Source organism: Dryas octopetala, chromosome 6, assembly GCF_963921425.1.
Source record: "Dryas octopetala chromosome 6, drDryOcto1.1, whole genome shotgun sequence".
Classification (NCBI taxonomy): Eukaryota; Viridiplantae; Streptophyta; class Magnoliopsida; order Rosales; family Rosaceae; genus Dryas; species Dryas octopetala.
In genome coordinates this window covers 16,501,916-16,508,706 of record NC_141371.1, presented here as the reverse complement: position 1 = coordinate 16,508,706, position 6,791 = coordinate 16,501,916, and the positions used below count along the sequence as shown (strand labels likewise).

General features: G+C 39.3%; 1 pseudogene across 1 annotated transcript; it reads left to right on the top strand.

The window, feature by feature from the left end:
* The first annotated feature begins 1,323 nt into the window (after positions 1 to 1,323).
* Positions 1,324 to 4,813, top strand: LOC147282849 (cyclic dof factor 2-like; annotated as a pseudogene). The gene is made up of 2 exons (XR_015122890.1): positions 1,324 to 1,651; positions 3,099 to 4,813. The product of XR_015122890.1 is annotated as a cyclic dof factor 2-like (transcript).
* The last annotated feature ends 1,978 nt before the right edge of the window (positions 4,814 to 6,791 follow it).

Genomic DNA, 6,791 nt, shown 5'->3' with positions numbered 1-6,791 from the left:
TTCTAGATCTAAGAGTCATATATGGAGCAACCTAGTTGCTAATGTCCAATATTCTTGATCATAGAGTTTTATTTTATTCATGCATATGCTTGTATTTAAATTATACTACTTCGTTTATTTATATTTGATTACTCAAAACCGCGATGATGAGCACAACTAGGTTTTTGTCCCACCGGATATTTCATAGCAAGGTTTTAATGAGACAAAATGCATCCAACATTGTATCAGTGATATTTCAAAATGTTGCACTCTTTTTCCTTCGCTTTGGTTTTGTCCCATTGGGTTTTTTCAAGCAAAGTTTTAACGAGACAACTTTCACTGATTGGCGAAATATATCAGCATCAGGGGGAGCGTGTCATCAAACAAAGTGATCACATTGTACTCTTTTTTCTTCGTCTAAGGTTTTTGTCCTATTAGGTTTTCTTGTCAAGGTTTTAATGAGTCAATGTCGCGCACTCGCAATAATTATCAGAAACACATGAAAATTGCACTATTTTCCTTAACTAGTTTTTTTTCTCATAGCATTTTGGTTAGTAAGGTTTTTAATGAGGCAACTCTCATTGATAAAGAGTGTTGTAAATATCATTATTTATGTGGTTGTCCATTATCATATTCAATATTTATCTAGAGTAAATTATATAGATAATTAAGAGGAGTCCAATTTAATGTAAAATATGAGACCATAAGGGCTTATCCTTGGTCATCAAAGAGCCTATAAATAGAGGCTATATGTGAATGTGAAATACATTATGAATTCACTCTAATTCTTTATTGTTTATTGTGTTCTCTATACATTTATGTTTATTTTATAACACTATTTTCTATTTCCTTATTTGATTCAAAAATATCAAAGATGAAAATAAAAAATAAAAGTTTTAGAAAAGATGTCTAACGCCCTCTTATTTTCTCCACGGAAAAAAATATCTTCTAAAAATTTAAAAAGAAAAATTCAAAATAAAGAGTAAAAGTGGCAAAGAAATTGAAGGCGGCGTAAAAACTATAAAGGAAGCTTTCCCTTGCCCACGCGATAGGGACTCGCTTTTTCTCAGACGACCCTACACCAAGAAACACTTTTGCCTTTTTCTCTTTTATAAATACTTTTTCTCCCTCTTACGTCATCTCCATCCTTAGCCACTACATCTCTTGGCTATGGATGTACCTTCTTGCTTACCTGGACGCCACATGGCATCACCCCTTCCCATGACTCCACTCACCCCAATACCCCATAATAAAATAAAGTTCAAAAAAGTGCAATGAAAGCATTTCTAAAGGATAAAGGAAAGAAACTTAAAATAGAAAAGAAAAAAGAAAATGGTACTTTGATTTGATGCTTCACGTTCTTGGTGCCTTTAGCTGCCTAAGGGTACTTTACTTAGGAGGGGTTTTGGGTTGAAAGTCTTCATAAAAGAAGATCTCTTTATTTATTTGTATGTAAAGAAATATAGAGGGGTTTTGGAGTTGGGTTTTTATGTATTATGCCCAGAATATGAGTTTTGGTGGAGATATGATATCTGAGACTGAGAGTAGGAGTAGGAATATTGAAAATAGCAATGATATCAAGCTCTTTGGGAGGACCATTCCCTTGCTTGAAACTCAGATGAAAGCTTCCACTTATAAGAGTTCTCAGGTTCCACCCAAGTCTGAAGTCCTGGTATGTTTCTATGTTTTTATTTATTTATTTGTTATTTTGGATTGTTTCTGATTTTTTATTCTAAAAATGTTTAAGGGTTGTAAAATTTTGGACCGGTTTTAGAGGAATTTTATTGGCAGTTTGAATGCTCCGGAAATGAATTAGGCTTAAAGATTATGTTTTTACTATTTTCCTTCTTTCTCTGTAAGAATTAGTTATGGGAAAGCTGATTTCCTTGTGGGTTTTTGTTGATTATATTATTACCTTACTTCTGGGAAACAGTCATTTTTTCCAACATCATTTCTTCAAAACAGTCATTTCTTCTGCACTTTTAGGAAACATTTGATATGCAGTATTATGCACTGGGTGCTGAGTGGTTTCTGTTTAGTACTATTATACTAAGGGAAAGGATAGAAATTCTATTTATTTTGTCATTCAGAAAGGAAGCTTTCTAAATCTGGTTGATGTTTGTTTCAGTCTAAAAACTTTATTTTGAGACATTTTCATATTGTTGAAACTCTTGTAAATATACTGAAAAATTGCATAAATAGATATACTAATGATCCTAATTAGTAGCTTTTTTGGAGATATTGATTGCATATGTAAACTTTAGTACTCTTGTAAGAGTGTTTGAACCAAAATTTTTCCCATGGGCCAAAATTTATTTTAGGCATCCAACCTGTGGTTGCGTACTGGCACGTCCAACGCACACAAGAAGGATGCAGTTTCCTTGATTCGTGGCCTACCCGATACGTGGCCATGGCTGTAGAAGTTTTGAGGCAAACAAAGGGCTATATATGATTATTGCAAGGAAATTTGGCTTTCTGCCTCATTTCTTTTTCCGAATTATTTTGAAAGATTCAAAGGAGGCATCTACTTAAAATGATTTTCTTTTCTTTATTAGAATTTTTTGATAACTGCTTGTTTCCCTAATTGACTAATGAATGTATTATTGTATTATAATAGAAGTGTATAAAATTCTTACAAATAATTTTTTTATTAGAGCACATCAAGTTTCTATAGATATTTTTTTTTACCTTATAATCACTTTAGAAGCATGCATCTCATATTTAATGTTAGTTAAAATCTATGATTGGTGAATGGTTGTGTTAAAGTAATGTTGTTTTTATACCTTATCATCATGTCTTCAGGGCATGTTCACAAGTAATGGTTGATATAAAAATAAATGGAGGGAGAAGTGGATACATTGATCTAAGCATGAACTGTCAATTTCAATCTTCCATAATATAGTGATAAACAGAATCCTTCCTTTTTGTCTCCAAACATGCATGAAGCATTGTATTCAAGCCTTCTGTTTTTAAAATATATTTGTGCACTACCAATGGATAAGAGTTTAAGACTTATAAATTGGTTTACATTTAATTTATCTGTTCTCCAATAATTTTTATCTCTAGTATTCAGTTCTAACTTCTAATGAAGCATTGAAGGTTTCCATTTTGAATTTCAGGATTCTTGCAGAGAATTAACAAAAGAACAAGTTGAGGGCCCTTGTGCAGAAAATTCTGGGCAACCAGGGAAGGATTCCGCATCAGGGGATTGTAAGGATCAAGAGAAAAGGAAGATGCAGGTGAATGAGGCAAGAATAAATCCTAAAACCAAGGAAGACCAGGCAGAGGACAATATTTTAGATCAAGAGAAGGTTTTTAAAAAGCCGGAAAAGATCCTTGCATGTCCACGATGCAACAGTCTAGACACAAAATTTTGTTACTTCAATAATTACAATGTCAACCAACCGAGGCATTTCTGCAAAAACTGCCAGAGATACTGGACAGCCGGGGGAACAGTGAGAAATGTTCCTATGGGTGCTGGGAGACGAAAGCACAAGAATTTAGCCTCTCAATACCGTCAGGTAATGGTATCCTCTGATGGATTACTATCAACCAGTTCAGAAACCACAGGTTCCATCAATCATCAACTTCTCTCGTGTGGTGAATCTTTAACCGGTTTAACTCCTCCAGCTGGAGCAGGAACAGTATTAAAATTTGGTCCTGAAACACCCCTTTGTGAATCCATGGAGACTGGGCTTAAACTTAGAGACCCAAGGACATGTGTTGAGATGGGTTCTGTTGACTGCAGAGGAAGTGCAGAAGAGCCCTCCTCATGTGTGTCTTCCATGAAAGTGTGCAGTAATCAAGGATGCGAATTACCAAAAACTATTATCCAAAGGGAGGGGACCAGGTTACAAGGGTCTTGTAATGAGCCCAATGTGCCACATCCTCTGAATTGCTACCCTCTTGCTCCATGGGTTTACCCTTGGAATCCAGGTTGGAGAAATGCTGTTCCTGCTGCATCAGCACAGTCTTCTGAATCCATTTGTGTACCAAATACCACTGCTCCTAATCAAGTGCAGTTGTACCCCAGTAACCCCACAGTTCCAATGCTGGCTGTTCCCGGCTCTTGCTCACCAAGCATTTCTTTACAAGCTGTTCCAGCATGGTATTGGGGCTGTATGCCCGTATGGTCAGCTGGAATTGGGAATGTATCCTTGTCTGGATCTAATGCATGCCTATCTCATTCTTCCTCTACTAGTAACAGTTCCTGCTCAGGCAATGGCTCAGCGACTCTCGGAAAGCATTCCAGGGATGCAAATATTCTAGATGATGAGAAATCAGAGACCTGTATTTTGGTTCCAAAAACATTGAGAGTTGATGACTTGGATGAGGCTTCAAAAAGTCCTATTTGGGCCACTTTAGGCATCAAGCCTGCCCAGAAGGAATCCACATCAAAGAGTAATGTTTTTACAATTTCAGAATCTAAACAGAAGGCAAGAGCCACAAATTGAATTCCTCCCCAATCATGCAAGCAAACCCAGCAGCCCTTCTTCGGTCTCATACATTGCAAGAAGCACATAAAGCTTCTTGACATTTGTGATCTTGCTTGAAACACGAGTTGTCTCATGGCCCATATTGCTGGTTCTTGCTTTCTGGGCAGATAGTGCATCAGCTTCTAACTTTTGTGTCTTCACTCAGTCCATTTTGGACTTTGAACTGAATCGTAGTCATGATTTTTAAGAAGCAGCAAGTTTAATATACCAAGGTTATATATAAAAAGTTTGCCGAGCTATCTGTTTTCATTTTATGTGGAAATTTGTAAATAGCTGGCTGTAGCGAGTGCTTGTTTAATGGTTACTTCCTAGAGGGGTTCAGTTCAAACCCTTGTATCTCTTTCGATTTGATATAGAAACAGAATGAGAGATTTTACCATGTACTGAAATGGGAAATTTTGTTCAAGGCAACTAGCAAATCCTCTTGGTTTATCTTGAAATTCAGGGAGTGGTTATCATTGTGATGTGAATCTAATATGAGTGATAGAATTTAGAGAAAATTTTAGCAAAAGAATTTCAATTATACTCTTATTTTCAGTTAAGGATCATGTTTTTACTTTAATTCAATTAAGTACTATTATTTTTTAGAGCAAATTACAATTTAGTACCTCAATTTTACATGTTGTTTCAACTTAGTACCCCAATTTTGAAAACTTGCAAAAAAGTACCTCAACTTTCATTTTGTGTCAATTTAGTACTCCAACTTTGAAAACTTACAAAAAAGTACCTTAACTTTCATTTTGTGTCAAAATAGTACCTTCGTTAGTTTTTCTGTCAAAATTGCAGGGGTATTTTCGTCTTTTCCTTAAATTTAAAAAATAATAATTTTTTTTAATAAAAAAATTTCTTAAAATAAAAAAAATTTCATAAAAAAAAATTTCCCCTAGCCCGCCCCCACCCAACCAAAATTGAGGGGTGGCGCTGGGTAGGGCGGGGGGGCTGGGCGGGGGGGGGAGGGAGGTGGGTCGGGGCTGGGTGATAGGGGGAGGTGGGTCGGGCTTGGGTGAGGGGGAGGGGGTGGGTCGGCACTAGGTTGGGGAATGGCGTGTGCGGGCTGGGGGCGGGCTGGGCTGGGGGGTGCGACGGGGTGGGGGCGGGCTTGGCTGGGGGCTTGGTGGAGGGGGTGCAACGGCGGCATGGGGTGGAGGGTGCGACGGCGCTGGGCTTGGGGTGAGGGGTGCGGGCGGGCTGGGGAGGGGCTGGCTGGGGAGCTGGCTGGGTAGGGGCAGGTTGGCTGGGTGGGGGCGGGCTGGGCTGGGGGGTGCAACGGGGCTGGGGCTTGGGGGAGGGGGTGCAACGGCGGCAGGGGGTGGAGGGTGCGACGGCGCTGGGCTTGGGGTGAGGGGGTGCGGGCGGGCTGGGGAGGGGCTGGCTGGGGAGCTGGCTGGGTAGGGGCGGGCGGGCTGGCTGGGTGGGGGATGGGTGGGGGAGGAGGAGAGGAAAGGAGGGGAAGGGCTGAGTGGGCCGGGGATGGGAGGGGGATGAGGGTGGGCAGGGGGGAGGGAGGTGGGTCGGGGCTTGGCGGGGGGAAGGGAATTTTTTTTTTATTTTTTTTTTTTATGAAATTTTTTTTATTTTAAGAAAATTTTTTATTAAAAAAAAATTATTATTTTTTAAATTTAAGGAAAAGACGAAAATACGCCTGCAACTTTGACAGAAAAACTAACGGATGTACTATTTTGACACAAAATAAAAGTTGAGGTATTTTTTTGTAAGTTTTCAAAGTTGGGGTACTAAATTGACACAAAATGAAAGTTGAGGTACTTTTTTGCAAGTTTTCAAAGTTGGGGTATTAAGTTGAAATAACATGTAAATTTAAGGTACTAAATTGTAATTTGCTATATTTTTTAAATGTTTCAATTCAGGGTATTTTGTTAACCCCTAATCACGTGATCAGTTTGCAGAGGTATTTATGTCTTTTTTGTGCTGCATTTAAAAAATGGTTATAAAACAAAAAAAATAATTAAATAATAAAAAAGTGGTAGGATCTAAGCCCAACCACCACCGAATCTCACCCCCCTAGCCATCACAGGCAACTCCCCCTCCACCGGCGTTATCCCATATCTCTTTCTCTTTTTCTCTCTCTCTACTGGGCGCGAACGCTGCCTGACCCAAGGGGTGCTGGCAAGATCGGAGGTCGTTGAAGCCGTTGGCACCCCTTGGGTCCGGCATCATTCACATCCAGGAGAGAGAGAGAGGGAAACCGGTGGAGGGGGGAGTCGCCGGTGGTGGCTGGAGGGGTGAGGGTCAGTGGTGGTTGGGGGTGAGGTCGATGGTGGCTAGGTTTCTCCAACTCCTATCCCTTTTCTTTCATAT